This window comes from Taudactylus pleione, unplaced genomic scaffold, assembly GCF_031769625.1.
Source record: "Taudactylus pleione unplaced genomic scaffold, aTauple2 ptg000276l, whole genome shotgun sequence".
NCBI lineage: Eukaryota > Metazoa > Chordata > Amphibia > Anura > Myobatrachidae > Taudactylus > Taudactylus pleione.
The window spans coordinates 14,030,868-14,048,033 of record NW_028284678.1 but is presented as its reverse complement, the minus strand read 5'-3'; the positions used below and the strand labels follow the sequence as shown (position 1 = coordinate 14,048,033).

General features: G+C 44.4%; 1 protein-coding gene across 10 annotated transcripts in view; it reads right to left on the bottom strand.

The window, feature by feature from the left end:
* The window catches only part of GRIK1 (glutamate ionotropic receptor kainate type subunit 1), a 547,486-nt gene that overhangs the window by 450,526 nt on the left and 79,794 nt on the right, over positions 1-17,166 (bottom strand). Inside the window, exon 1 of one of the 10 annotated variants that reach the window (XM_088481666.1) lies at positions 8,770-8,818. The exons of the other annotated variants lie outside the window; for them this stretch is intronic. The gene's annotated coding sequence lies outside the window, so the exon portion shown is untranslated. Of the gene's footprint in view, positions 1-8,769; positions 8,819-17,166 lie in introns of those variants that run through there. 10 annotated transcript variants of the gene reach the window in all.

The window sequence follows — 17,166 nt, the reverse complement described above, 5'->3', positions numbered from 1 at the left end:
ACTCCTATGATACAGAAATGGACCTATGGGAGAGCTGACAGGCTGCCCCGATTGGTTACAATAACTATCACTCAAAAGACACAACAGTGATTGGTTCTTAGAACAGTCACTCATAAGCAACAATGCTGATTGGATATGGTGAACGCCCATCAACCTTGATAGCGCTGTGATTGGCCAGAAAGTGCTATATAAGAGCTGTCAGCCTGGGAGTCGGGTTGACCCTATGATTAAGCTGTGGAAGCAAAACGCGCGTCAGGAGACACGCAGCGCTCGCTACCTCACGGGCGCTATGTATATTGTGTAAAAACCACTATGAACTTGTGTAATACATTATTATAATATTAGAAGGGTGTCGGAGAGACGATTGGACTTTATAAGCAGGCAGATGCGATACAGTGCATCCGTGCACATTACAAGAGACATTGGGCCTGATTCAGACCCACTCGCGAGCGGCTGTCCGCTCGCAAGTGGGTCGATGTTCTGGACTGAGCATGCGCACGACGGAGGGAGCTCCGTCGTGCGCATGCGCCAGACGCGACGAGCGAAGGAAAGTCCTTCGCTCGTTGTGTCTGATCAAAGGGGGCATGCTGTCGATGTTGATTGACAGCACGCCCCCTTTGGTGGGCGTGCCGGGGGCGTGTCTCCCTGACGGGGGCGTTCCCACGGGAACGCCTCCCGTCAGAAGCCGGCCCACTGACATCACTAGTGATGTCAGTGGGAGTGATTTTGGCTCTGATAGAGCCAAAATCACTCCGGAGCTTGCGGTTGAAAACCTCAACCGCAGGCTCCGGCTCGCAATTTCGATGGTCGCGATGGTCACGACCATCGCGGCCATCAAAATGCACGCTCGTATAGCCTGTGGGTGGTGACCCACAGCTATACGAGCGTCCAGGAGGACGCTCCATTTTCATGGAGCCCGGCCCTCATTCAGAGCGTGCGCTCTGCTCAGAGCGTACGGCTCTGAATGAGGGCCATTGTGTCAAAGATAATTGGATCAGGTTCGCAGCAGTAAACATGCTGCTGTGTTAAAAGTGTAGCTTATGCATGTATCAACAAAGGATCACAATTACCTGCAATTTATGTACCTAACTCCAAGCCCGTTATAGTGGATCTATGGTATATTTCAATCTGTGGAGGAAAATAATAACTGGTATAAGTCAGCCCTAGATATCTATATGTAAACTAACCTGATAAAGACCAGTTTGATTTCAGTCCTCTGTTTAAGATTTGGAGGATCATATTGGTGAATGCATGTGGGTGAGAGTGCAAGGTCAGCACAGCTTTCTGATCCAAAATTATTTGGACCAGTGCATATTAATCACACAGCTCCCATTCACTAGATATCTAGGATGCTCCTGAGGAAGCTGGATGTGATTTGGACCAGTGAAACGCGTTGAGCCTTGGAGACTCTCCTATCCATTTAAACTGGCTTTACACTATCTTGGATTGCACGAACCCCTGATGACTTTGGCGGAGTACACATTTTCCGGTGGAATATTACAGCCCTAATACCTGCATCGGCCACTGAATGTTGCCAAGGACTGTGGAAAAATCATTCATCCAATACCGGTAACTCTTCTCGCCTAAGCGACACTTTATCCATCTATTTTTTCATCAGCCAGCACATGACTGTGTTATATTTGGAAAGAGGATCCATGTTAGAATCATCAGATATGGTTCACCTACACCTATATGTGGATTTTTTATAATAGTTAATTTTATCATTCTCATTTTTATTTTCATATTTCTTTGTGTTTCATTTCTTCATTATATGTAATATTGTATTATTTTGTATTAGAATTATCATTCCAACTGACCATTGTCCATCCCATTTTTTTTTTTATTAGTAGCGCTTTATATTAGTAGCGCTGGATTCCTTTTGGTTTCTTGTTTATGTGTTTTTTATTTCCAGCTGGTCCCTGACAGCGCTTGGGTTTTGTTCTCTATGAGATATCTAGGATTGGCATATATTCCCACAACAGTGTACTATAATTTAAGGGAATGCTATTTGAGACGTTCAACATAGAATCTAATTATTCCTAAATTAGAGGACTATATCACCATAAGTGAACTATATTTTGGGCTATATAGATTTAATTCATCAACATATATTGAGCTCCTACACAGTCGGTGTCTTAGGCTGACAGTGAGGAGTTTTTGGGCTATTTATTATACATATCTGCTGATGACAGCAACAGTATATGTGAGTCAATCAGATCTTTGAGTTATGTTGTCAAATATAAATCATTTATGAATTGTCCATTGTCTACTGACACCCAATAGATACATCAATCATGGATTATTAAATATGATAATAATTCATATATAAACAAGACATACAAGGAATTTGATGCAGTAACACAATTTTTATTCATTATTATTTATTGATTAATTTATTTTCATTTTATTTTCACATCATTGTATACTTTAATATTTTGCGGACAACATTTTTTTTTTACAATATCAATAATAGGGATGTGCGCCGACCCCTGTGTTTTGGTTTTGGATCTGTATCTCCTTCAAGGTTTTGGATCTGGATTTGGTTTTGCAAACCACCCTCAAGTGTTTTGGTTTTGGATCTGGATTTTTTAAATGAAAAATAGATAAAAAGTTTTAAAAACAGCTAAAATCATGTAATTTATGCAATCCAAAACCCGAAATTCGGATTTAAAATCTGAACTCCGGACCGCAAAAAGATCAGAGCCGCGACCGGGATTTACCAGGATCTCCTCAGGAGATTAGAACCGGGACTTGGATTTACCCGGATTCAGGAAATTCGGGTGGATTCTGATTTCTGGAGAACCGAACCGCACATCTCTAATCTTGCAACCGATGCATGTCCGGAGTTATGTGCGTGCGGCGCCACTGCTGCTTCTACACATGTCCCAGCGCCTGCCAGTTCCATTGCACAGGTGCTGGGACCGAGCCACCTGGCCCGGGACTACAGTGTCTCCTCCTTTGGACACTACAGGTAGGCACCATGCCGTGGTGGCTCCGGGAACTGCTGCACTATGCAGTGGCGGATCCTCGGGGGAGCGATCGCCCCCGTAGCACAGTGTAGCTGCAATCAGGTTCCTTGTGTCTGTAATGTCAGTACTTGGCCGGGATCACAGATCGCAGATTGATTAAACTGTCTGCTGCAGTCTGAACCTACTGAGTGCTGAGCTGCTCATTAGCTAGCCGACACTCTAAGACGGAAAGGTATATTTCCCCTTCAGATACTATACCTGGAAGTGACGTGAACTGAGGGCGGAAGTGCAGTTTCCTTCCCACACAGTCCACCAAAAAAAGAAAGTTGGCCCCTCGCGGGCTCGCTATGCTCATCACGCTTCGGGCTCGGTGGCTCGCTACGCTCACATGACTATATTCCCCCTCTATGCCCACTTGGATGGTAGGGAATGACGTTGGACACTGGCTGATGATGCCAGGGTCAATCTACAGAAGGGGATCTAGCTGTTTCCCTGCTAAGATACCCCCCTGTGGCAGCCAGTGGCTCCCGTATACTGCATATGTATCACTGCTTGCAGGCCAGGAAGAGATCTGACAGTGAGTACTGTGCTACTGTATTGCACTGCAGACTGTGTCATGACAATGTGGAGCATGTAAACACAGAGGGCTGACTAGTACTGTATATACTGTACACTGTATGGTCACTTGAAACAACTAATGTATGCAATGCATAGGAGAGACAGTGTGAGCAGAGCAGGATAATTCACAAGAAATCCCGAACTGTGGCTTACATGGCATGCTGGAATTTGTAGTTGTAGCAGCAGCCATTAGTAGTTATTTCAGATTAATTACTGTGTAATAGATGCAAAAAAAACAACAACATTTAATAAGTGTTAAATTAACTATTAGTCACATCACATGCTGTGGTTTTAGTATTTTCCTAGATGATTTACTACAAGTTATTACTTCATTAGAAATGCAGTTTTCAACAGCTCTAAATGTACAGCACCTTTGCTCCTCTGCACTGCTGACAATAACAGGTCACATCCATTTGTAGATATAATGAATAGTGGCCCTGATTCAGAGCCGGACGCTCTGATAGAGCGCTCGCTCTGAATCAGGGCCGGTCTCTTTTTTTTTTTTAGAACGGCCTCCTGGCCGCTCGCATAGCTGTGGGTGACCATCCACAGCTATAGCGAGCGGCCAGGAAGATGGTCGCGATGGTCAAGGACCATCGCGACCGTCGGGCTTGCGACGAGACCCTTGTGGTAGGGTCTCATTGCCGCAAGCCCCAGAGAGATTTCTCTCCCACTGACATCACTTGTGATCTCTGAGTGATTCCATCTGATCTCGGGCGCTTCATATATCTTACTTCCTTGCACGTTAAATAGCCCTTCTAGTTGCGCCATGCCGTGGCGTGACTCGGTAGCTCTGAGCATCTTTTCGTGCAACAAATGTGTCTCGGATACACCCGCAGCTGACACACAGAATATAGGCATGCCGTATATCATTTTAATCAGCAGAAGTTGCATCGCTTTGCGAATAAGACGCATCTGAAGGTAAAAAGTTGCACAAAAAGACGCTCAGCGCTACCGAGTTGCACGGCGCTCACGCGTTATGTTTAACACAACTTGTAGCGCACGGAGGTAAGATGTATGTGGACACATCTGTACATGAATTTGGTGTTTCTGGATGTCAACTGGGCCTCAATTGGGTAGACTCACTGAAGAAAACCATCTTGTGGGAGTTTCTCGGGCGCGTTGCCTCCTATTCGGAGTCGTACATATATCGAGGGGACGGATCTCTCACACCCAGCCGATACTAATGATGATGGCTATGTGTATGCATGGAAAATGTGGGGCGGTACGATACGTACACATTAAGAGAGAGGCAGGTATAGTTGAATTAGCAATAGATCCACGTTCCAAATCGAGCCCCAGGTACGGAAATGCGCTGTGCTCATGCTGCAACATCTCGGCCCTTCCTTCCTCCTTTACAGACTGACATATGAGCCAAAAATGGTTATTCTGCTTTATAAGACATCACTATAATTAGGAGTGTGGGATATTCTGGCACACATGATCATGATCGCTTACAATGAATATCTGGTTGGCCACAAGTTATACAACAATTACAGTAGATGTTTTCTAACTTACATTACGTGGATTCATTTCATAGCACCCAATTCCTACGTGTGTAGTTAAGGGCATAACCAGAACTTTGTGGGCCCCATAGCAACATTCTGAAGTGGCACCTTCCACCTTCTTGGGGGGCACCCCTCTCCACAGCAGTTCTTCATTTTATGCACCATACGAATAGTGATCTAGTTCACTTATAAACTACTGTATAGTGGTGCCCTAGTTAATGTTATGCCCCATAAAAGTGCCCTAGTTCACATTATACCACACAGTACCCCCAGTTCATATTATGTCACATTGTAGTGCCCCAAGTCAACAATATACCACATTGTGCTGCTGCCAGTGCACAAGGCACATAGTGCCCCCAGCCCCGAGTCCACATTATGCCACAAAGTGCTTAGCGGGCAATCCTGGGAAACTGGTAGACAACTTTATGACCTGGGTACAGTTGAGTTAGGCCCCAGAGGTAAGCCCCATAAGTCTCTAGGCCCCATAGCAATTGCACCCCCTGCACCAGAGTTTTTGAGTAATTGAAGGACAGTCTGGCTGTTATTGGTGTCTATGAGCTGACATACACATTTGTGGTTTTCCAGTGGGCACAAGGTCAGACTGGCCCACAGGGGTACAGGGGAAATCCCCGGTGGACCCCACTGTCTGAGGGCTCCACCCACTCCTCTTGGAGTAAATCAGGATCATGGATGAACTTGGGTGCTTGATTTGTTTCTATGGAAACTACACCAAGATTAGCCCTCCTCCCAATCACAGTTGATGGTCCTGACACACCGATGTCCCCTTTTATAAAGAGGCCTTGTTACTTACATGTCCTCTCTAATGGTTTGCTAAGTCCATACTTTATGTACCCCTCTGGTGTCTGGCCACACCCCTCAAGCTTGGGCCCCTACCGCTGCATTCCCTAGTGGGCCCTTTATGCCCCAGTCCAACACTGTGTTGGCATGATTCATATTTGCACCATGCCATATATATAAATAAATACATGCATTCCACATTGTCTACTGAGCTACCAAAATATCACTTATGCTGGCAACTGTCTCCAGGTAAAAAGTGTGTCTTATTGCCATTTGTCTGCAGATCAGGCCATATCCTGAAACTTCTGCCTACTGCAGATTATGAGGGTCTCGGATATTTGTAGCCAGGCCTGTTTCTCCTTGTACATTTCTATGGTCACACAACTCCTCAGTGACTTCTAATCTATATAGTAATCTCCTAAAGCCTGTCCCGTCTCATGCATGCATGCGCAGTAGGAGCCAGGGGGCGCACCGCAGGCAAGCGATGGGACAGATCCTAACCTAGCCTGAGAGGTGGAGAACCCACCGGGAACGGTAAGTAATAATATGCTAAACACATCAAACCAACTATGTTGGCTCATCCTGCTTCAGATGTTAGGTGATTAATATTCTTAATACTCTTCTTACTCGACTGTTAATAAGTGTGTATTATATAACTGCTGTAGCGTTCCCAATTAGGCTGTTTTAGCGGGGTGCCGCACCCTGCCCAATTTCAAAATGGTAGAATGCACCCTGCCCTTTTGGCGGCACCCTGTCGGCATCCTGCTAAAACAACATGCCAGCTACTGTCCCCACCCGATGTGCAGCTCTCATGTCCTTAATTGCTGGGCACGCCCCCAAGAGTGATGAATAGGGGGCGCGTCTTAAAGGCGCGCCCATTTTCTCGTGGCCACACCCCCTTTTCGGACGAGCGCTAAAGTGCCCCTTGTACGGCCCCCGTGCCCTACCTAGAATGAACACTATTGCTCTCAGAATTGCGGGTTATGCAGAGTTATGCATATGTATAATTGCACATGTTCTCAGACAGATTTTTTGCAACAAAAATAGTGCTGGTAAAAGCATATAGATAGGGCAGCCTGGCTACAGAGAGGCATGAAACTCTGCATTCAGGCAAATATACGGTACAGATCGAGTTCCGCACATACATTGCGAGAGCAATTACAGCCAATTCTGCATTTTACTAAACATGAGCCAAAGCAGAATGCCATGCTTATGCGACAGCTGTAATAAACAGGACGTATGTAAATATTGCAGATAAATACTAGCTCTTGCCTCTACCAGTTAAATCTGTACCTTGGAGATAAAACGGACCATAAAAATACCCAGTACCTGGCATGTGAGACACATTTATGTTAAGAATGATTACCTAGCAGAAGGCATCCGAATAGAGAGGAATATGGCTCTTGTTTGACACCGACCAGGTTATTTTATATTAATAATAAAAGTATCAACATTTAGTGAAGTCAATTTAAAAGAGCTCGTAAGAAAAATATGTCTGAGGCAAAACGCCTAATAAGTTTATCACACAGGCTCTTAATGAAAAGGTGCGCGTAATAAAGTCTTTAATTTATATTGCACAGTTTTCAGGGTTTTTTTTTTTTTTTATTGTGGCGGCGGTCCAGGAATGTTTTTAGAGGGCTAATAAATAAAATTCATTACACGTATATTTACTGCACGATGAATCGTGCGCATGTTTGATTTCAATTAAGAGGAAAACTGCAGTACAAATGTAAATTTTTTTTATATATATTAACAGAGCATAATCCTTTTTTTATTTTTTAAATTCGTCAGTAGACTAATGATGAATAAATCTTGCAAACAGATTACATGGTAAATTAGTTTGTACATTTTATACGAGTACTTACCTAATTCGGGTTCCAGCATTGACGGAATGGAGTTTATCCACTAATCCCCCTGTTCTCAGTTTGCATAGTAATAGACTAGTTGGGTCAGTGGGTCTTGGGCTTAGATCTAACCTTTTGCAAGCCACTTCCCTCTTCTCATTAAAATAAACAGTGTTTTTATGGAATCGGTATGATATCCCGGCTGCCGCATGGCTGGGAGTTCGAATCCCAGCAGCGGCTGCCCGACAAACCAGCAGAGCCCGGCAGCGGAAGCCCGACAGCGCTGGAAATCCTGATCGTCCTAAGGTAAGTATCTACTAACCTAACCCCCCTAACCCTAACCCTCCTTAGGGGTGCCTAACCCTAACCTCCCCCCCGTGCCTAACCCTAATCCCCCCTCTAAGTGCCTAAGTCCCCCCCGGGGGTTCCTAACCCTAACCCTCCCTCCCCCTAGCCTAACCCTAACCCTCCCGGGGGGTGCCTAACCCTAAGTTCCCCCTGGGTGCCCTAAACCTATCCCCTAACCATCCCCCCCGCGGCTGTCTGCTCGCGGCACCCGGCATGCCTTCGATCTGGATGCCGGGCGCCTGTCTCCCGGCGTCGGGGAAATGACAGGCGTCTAGATATAGACGCCCGGCATTTCACCCTCGCCGGGATATGACAGTCGGGAAGCCGGCTGCCGGTATTAAGGCAGCCGGCTTCCCGATTGTATACCAATACCAGCACCTTTTTCCCTCCAGAAACAGGAAGTTCCTCTACCATCACCACTGGTATATTTTAACACTTTAGTAATACAAGTTCCTGTCTGGAACTTGTATCACTAAAGTTCTCTTTTCCAGTTACTTTATTCACCAAGATGACACTAACCTGGCCGCAGCACCTTCAACAAGCTGAAGATAACCATAGAAAAAGTACTAACAATATAATAAAGCTTGATGGTGCTATCGTTATCAACATCTCATCTGTATAAAAGAAACTAGTGTAAGAAATAATTGTATTCTGCCAGTAATTCATTCTAATTATTGTTTTTACCTTAAAGAGAATGTATCCTCTGGCTCCCTTTCTGTTGACCTCCAGTGATGCATGCACCGGCCGGCGTCCGAACATTGGCTGTTGAGGACCCAAACCAGAGGACAGTGTGATAGCGTTATGCTATCACACTGCTTCCAGCCCTTATAGGAGCCCGTCTCCTGGCAAGAGAAACTGAATCAATTTGTGTGAAAATATTCATTTTCATACTGCGAATTTGAGCGAAAAAAATTGATCACATCCGCATTAATAATGAGGATTGTGATAAATACACCCTTCAGTCCTGTGCAGAGGCTGACATCACATGACCACTGAATACCGCACTTTTTGCGGTGAGAAATAATGGAGGGAGTTGGATGTGAGGGAGAGGCTTCAGTATTTACCTGTCGTGCAATTGTCCCTATCCCTTAACCTCCAGGCTCCACTCTCATCAAAACTACGAGTTAGTAAGAGGAATGAGGGGGTTGGGTGGGGGATTGGGTGGAAGAGACTTTTTCCTGCCAGGGATGAAATTCCTCCATTGGGTGGAGCTCAAGAGCCACAGAGTTCTGGAGGAACTGTATCAGCCTTGGGGGCCTATTTATTAACATTATTTTTAATAAAATAAAGTGAAAAGGGGTGTTTTCACAACCTTTTCACATTATTTTAGTAGCACCTAAATTTACCAAAGGCCAATTGGAGTAGAATTCGTAAAATTCTATTCCAAGCCCTAATTATCACATATTGTAGTAAGCAGATCGCATGTCCCATAATTTTAATGGGAAATGTGATCTAGCCAAAGTTACTAAAAATATATTGTGAAAACATACCAGGGGAAGCTCTGTAATAATAACGCCACCTGGAGATGGCGCTATTAGGGCTTCCCCCTGGTTCCACGACTCCTGCTCTGCTCTAACAGGCCCCAGTGATCAGCTGTGTGGTCTAAACAGAATCTCACTACCCGGCCAGAAGACCGGTGCTGGAATACCGACAGTAGTGGACATCCTGACACCGGTATTCTGACAGAAGGGATGCCCATCGTAAGTATAGCGGGGCTTGTTAGGTCTGATCCGCGGGGGGAGGGGGGGTAAGGTTTAGGCATCACGGGTGGGGGTTAGGGTTAGACAAGGGAAAGGGGGAGTTATGGTTAGGTACCCCCAGGGGTGGATTAGGGTTAGGCACTAAAGGGGGAGGGTTAAGTTTAGGCATCAAGGGGGGAGGGTTAGGTTTAGGCACTAACAGGAAGGGTTAGGGTGCGGGGTGGGGAGGGTTAGTTTTAGGATGCAGGAAAGGAGGGTGAGGGTTAGGGGGAGTAGCGGGGAGGGTTAGTATACTTACCAGACCTTTGCCGGGATCCTGAGCATCAGGATGTCGCTGTCGGTATATTGATAGCAGGTATCCCGACTGCCGGGATTTCATACCGATTACCTGTGAAATGGCAGTTAAAAGCATATTGGTTGCTTAGGACAACTACTCAACTTTATCTCTCTCCAAGGCTTGATACATCTCCCCTTGCAGCTTTAAAGTATATTCTCGGGATTCTGTCAGGATGCCGCTGTTGGTATTCTGACCGCTGGGATACCATACCCAACCTTCTCCAAGGCTTGATACATTTCCCAATTAATCTTTAAAGTATATTGATTTGATACATGTCTACTGAAGACTCCAGCTCACAAGTAGACAGTTTAGAACAACACTAATTTATACTTATATTTTAAAATTAGGAGGCAACATACATATATTATTTTCAATTCACCTTATATTATCATTTTTTTAAGCAGTGAACACACTAATCTTATTAACAATAAAGCTATTTAAAAGCACCATTTTCCTAAAACGGCCATGACAATTTCCTACCAACTCCAGAAAGGTACAAATGCAAATATAAAGTTGACACAAGTTGCCCAAGACTTATTATAATGACCGACACAAGACGTCTCCCAGTGGTTAATGAATTAGACCTTCGCTTTCCACACAGAAACTGAGCCGCCGCTTATGTACAAACTCTGACAGTTAGATGAATTGAGATTCTCGATTTATGCCTCTGATCGCTAACAGAGCATCCAAGCAGTGAATCCAATTTCTTACATTCTTGTAGAAATATTTTTTCATAAAACCAATGCAGATGTGAGTTCTGATTACAAAGTGTTCAGTCTTATACCCACTACAGCAAGAGAAATAAGTGTCAGTCTTCTGTGTATGGAAATGATGCAAATTAAACAGCTTTACCGGATTGTGTGAAACCATCACACAGAGCTTTTTACAGGCTCTTTTTGTTACACACTTTACACTTATAATGGGAATCATCCAATTTATGTAGAAAATGCTTTTCCATTATTTATCATGTAGAAAAATCAACAAGTTTCTGTGGGTGTCTTTTCAATCACCTGGAAACGAGGGGATTCATGGTGTGTCCTCATTCAACCAGCGTTTTTGCGCCATATGGCGTGACACGCAGGCCCGGTGCAATTTGTCTGGGCGCCCTAGGCAACATTTCATTCACCGCCCCGGCTTCCTCCAATTCTATGTCATACTATGCCACATATTAGTGATGCCAATTTATAATATGCCACACAGCATTGTCCCAAATTCATAATAAACTATATAGAAATGTCCCAACTAATATGACGCACAGCAGAGCCCCAAAATCATACTGTTCTTCATTACACTGCCCCAATTCATTATATGCCACACATCTGTGCCACACATGTATTATATGCCACACAGCTGTATCCCCAATTCATAATTATGCTACACATCAATACCTCCAATACATATGCCACACAGCTGTGCACAAAATGTATTGTATGCCACATAGCCATGAATTATGCTATACAATGCCCCTAATACGTACATATACCACACATGTGCCACAAACACACACACGTGCATTAGTAGACCCAGCAGGGACTGAAAGAGACATCCTTGCTTTTTTTAAACTCAACGGCACCCTCCAGTGGCCAGTGACCCTGGGCAGCCGCCTAAAGCTGCCTATTGGTAGCACCGGTCCAGGTGACATGCTTGGTGTGAATAAGACGTACAGCCACAGCCACAGCTGTACTCTTTGCTAAATTTTTCATCTGATTTATATTGTAGCCGCATACAAAGTCCTTCACAGCGTGCCGGGTGCTCTTGATTAGTACTTTTGTTGCAAAGGAATTGGTATAAACCACAGATTAAGGGGTCTAGTTACTAAGCAGTGTTAGGAGACAGAGTGAAAAGTGATAAGAAAGTGATAAGGTGCCAGCCAATCAGCTCCCAACTGTCATTTTTCAAGCACAGCCTGTGAGATGACAGTTGGGAGCTGATTGGCTGGCACCTTATCACTTTCTCATCACTTTTCACTCTGTCTCCTAACACTGCTTAGTAAATAGACCCCTAAGTATAATTATACATGGCGCGTGGCATGGCGCAGGTCACTCATATCAAGACTCTGGGGCCTATTCATCAAATGATAAATGGTCTGGTAACCATGCGGAACCCCTTATATTCAGCAAACTCCAAAAACTGAAAGCTTTCAGAGTTTGCTCATGAGAACAAGCGCCATCTTCAGACGGTGCTTGTTCTCGTAGCCCCACTACTTCCTATGGGAAGGAGTTCCGGGGATGCGAAGAGGTATCCAAGCGTGGCTGTGCGCATGCGTGACACATGCTGTGTGACTGTGTGCGCAGGGAAGGGCCAGGCTGCGCTGCTGACAGGTTGGAGGCGGAACTGTCAGTGGTGACCGCAAAGACTTATGGGGGGGAGCTGCTGTGTCGGCCATGTTTTTAACTACAGTAACACTGCCTGATCGGAGCTGAGCTGCCCAGGAGACTTGCCCACTCTTCCGGGGGCCGGGAGCGACACCTGATTTTCGTGAGGACCCTAACCATTTCAGGAGAGTAGGCAAGTATGGGGTAGCCTGTTCTTTACAGATCTAGCATGGGGCTGGTGCAAGTGCCAACACTAATGATGACCAGGATGACGAACAGTGGGCATTGCAGCTTCTCTTTGAGGATATGCACTAAGCCTTGCAGAGAGATACACACAGCTCAGTCACACACAGATATACAGGTGTCACATATCACATTAATCAGCGCAGTCTCCCATATACAGGCTCAGTCACACACAGATATACAGGTGTCACATTTCACATTACTCAGCGCAGTCTCCCATATACAGGCTCAGTCACACAGATATATGTGTCACATATCACATTAATCAGTGCAGTCTCCCATATACAGGCTCAGTCACACACAGATATACAGATGTCACATATCACATTACTCAGCACAGTGTCCCATATACAGACTCAGGAGCACACAGATATACAAGTGTCACATATCACATTAATCAGTGCAGTCTCCCATATACAGGCTCAGGAGCACACAGATATACAGGTGTCACATATCACATTAATCAGTGCAGTCTCCCATATACAGGCTCAGTCACACACAGATATACAGGTGTCACATATCACATTAATCAGCGCAGTCTCCCATATACAGGCTCAGTCACACACAGATATACAGGTGTCACATATCACATTACTCAGCGCAGTCTCCCATATACAGGCTCAGTCACACAGATATATGTGTCACATATCACATTAATCAGTGCAGTCTCCCATATACAGGCTCAGTCACACACAGATATACAGATGTCACATATCACATTACTCAGCACAGTGTCCCATATACAGACTCAGGAGCACACAGATATACAAGTGTCACATATCACATTAATCAGTGCAGTCTCCTATATACAGGCTCAGTCACACACAGATATACAGGTGTCACATATCACATTAATCAGCGCAGTCTCCCATATACAGGCTCAGTCACACACTGATATACAAGTGTCACATATCACATTAATCAGTGCAGTCTCCCATATACAGGCTCAGTCACACACAGATATACAAGTGTCACATATCACATTACTCAGCACAGTGTCCCATATACAGACTCAGGAGCACACAGATATACAGGTGTCACATATCACATTAATCAGCGCAGTCTCCTATATACAGGCTCAGTCACACACAGATATACAGGTGTCACATATCACATTAATCAGTGCAGTCTCCCATATACAGGCTCAGTCACACACAGATATACAGGTGTCACTTATCACATTACTCAGTGCAGTCTCCCATATACAGGCTCAGTCACACACAGATATACAGGTGTCACATATCACATTACTCAGCGCAGTCTCCCATATACAGGCTCAGTCACACACAGATATACAGGTGTCACATATCACATTAATCAGTGCAGTCTCCCATATACAGGCTCAGTCACACACAGATATACAGGTGTCACCTATCACATTACTCAGTGCAGTCTCCCATATACAGACTCAGTCACACACAGATATACAAGTGTCACATATCACATTAATCAGTACAGTCTCCCATATACAAGCTCAGTCACACACAGATATACAAGTGTCACATATCGCATAGATCAGTGCAGTCTCCCATATACAGACTCAGTCACACACAGATATACAGGTGTCACATATCCCATTAATCAGTGCAGTCTCCCATATACAGGCTGAGTCACACACAGATATACAGGTGTCACATATCACATTAATCAGTGCAGTCTCCCATATACAGACTCAGTCACACAGATATATGGGTCACATATCACATTAATCAGTACAGTCTCCCATATACAGACTCAGTCACACACAGATATACAGGTGTCACATATCCCATTAATCAGTGCAGTCTCCCATACACAGGCTCAGTCACACACAGATATACAGGTGTCACATATCACATTAATCAGTGCAGTCCCCCATATACAGGCTTAGTCACACACAGATATATAAGTGTCACATATCACATTACTCAGTGCAGTCTCCCATATACAGGCTCAGTCACACACAGATATACAGGTGTCACATATCACATTACTCAGTGCAGTCTCCCATATACAGGCTCAGTCACACACAGATATACAGGTGTCACATATCACATTAATCAGTGCAGTCTCCCATATACAGACTCAGTCACACAGATATATGTGTCACATATCACATTACTCAGTGCAGTCTCCCATATACAGGCTCAGTCACACACAGATATACAGGTGTCACATATCACATTACTCAGCACAGTGTCCCATATACAGACTCAGGAGCACACAGATATACAAGTGTCACATATCACATTAATCAGTGCAGTCTCCTATATACAGGCTCAGTCACACACAGATATACAGGTGTCACATATCACATTACTCAGCGCAGTCTCCCATATACAGGCTCAGTCACACACTGATATACAAGTGTCACATATCACATTAATCAGTGCAGTCTCCCATATACAGGCTCAGTCACACACTGATATACAAGTGTCACATATCACATTACTCAGCACAGTGTCCCATATACAGACTCAGGAGCACACAGATATACAGGTGTCACATATCACATTAATCAGCGCAGTCTCCTATATACAGGCTCAGTCACACACAGATATACAGGTGTCACATATCACATTAATCAGTGCAGTCTCCCATATACAGGCTCAGTCACACACAGATATACAGGTGTCACTTATCACATTACTCAGTGCAGTCTCCCATATACAGGCTCAGTCACACACAGATATACAGGTGTCACATATCACATTACTCAGCGCAGTCTCCCATATACAGGCTCAGTCACACACAGATATACAGGTGTCACATATCACATTACTCAGCGCAGTCTCCCATATACAGGCTCAGTCACACACTGATATACAAGTGTCACATATCACATTAATCAGTGCAGTCTCCCATATACAGGCTCAGTCACACACTGATATACAAGTGTCACATATCACATTACTCAGCACAGTGTCCCATATACAGACTCAGGAGCACACAGATATACAGGTGTCACATATCACATTAATCAGCGCAGTCTCCTATATACAGGCTCAGTCACACACAGATATACAGGTGTCACATATCACATTAATCAGTGCAGTCTCCCATATACAGGCTCAGTCACACACAGATATACAGGTGTCACTTATCACATTACTCAGTGCAGTCTCCCATATACAGGCTCAGTCACACACAGATATACAGGTGTCACATATCACATTACTCAGCGCAGTCTCCCATATACAGGCTCAGTCACACACAGATATACAGGTGTCACATATCACATTAATCAGTGCAGTCTCCCATATACAGGCTCAGTCACACACAGATATACAGGTGTCACCTATCACATTACTCAGTGCAGTCTCCCATATACAGACTCAGTCACACACAGATATACAAGTGTCACATATCACATTAATCAGTACAGTCTCCCATATACAAGCTCAGTCACACACAGATATACAAGTGTCACATATCGCATAGATCAGTGCAGTCTCCCATATACAGGCTGAGTCACACACAGATATACAGGTGTCACATATCACATTAATCAGTGCAGTCTCCCATATACAGACTCAGTCACACAGATATATGGGTCACATATCACATTAATCAGTGCAGTCTCCCATATACAGACTCAGTCACACACAGATATACAGGTGTCACATATCCCATTAATCAGTGCAGTCTCCCATATACAGGCTCAGTCACACACAGATATACAGGTGTCACATATCACATTAATCAGTGCAGTCCCCCATATACAGGCTTAGTCACACACAGATATATAAGTGTCACATATCACATTACTCAGTGCAGTCCCCCATATACAGGCTCAGTCACACACAGATATACAGGTGTCACATATCACATTACTCAGTGCAGTCTCCCATATACAGGCTCAGTCACACACAGATATACAGGTGTCACATATCACATTAATCAGTGCAGTCTCCCATATACAGGCTCAGTCACACAAAGATATACAGGTGTCACATATCACATTAATCAGTGCAGTCTCCCATATACAGACTCAGTCACACAGATATATGTGTCACATATCACATTACTCAGTGCAGTCTCCCATATACAGGCTCAGTCACACACAGATATACAGGTGTCACATATCACATTAATCAGTGCAGTCTCCCATATACAGGCTCAGTCACACACAGATATACAGGTGTCACATATCACATTAATCAGTGCAGTCTCCCATATACAGGCTCAGTCACACACAGATATACAGGTGTCACATATCACATTAATCAGTGCAGTCTCCCATATACAGGCTCAGTCACACACAGATATACAGGTGTCACATATCACATTACTCAGTGCAGTCTCCCATATACAGGCTCAGTCACACACAGATATATAAGTGTCACATATCACATTACTCAGTGCAGTCTCTTGACGCATTTTTAGCAGAAAAGACGCCTGTCACATGCTGCACAAGATCTGGCGGCTCACTCATGCCAGGCATCTCGCGCCTTATGCCGTATTGAGGCTAGATGTATGAGGACAAATCTGTAGCAAACACATACCA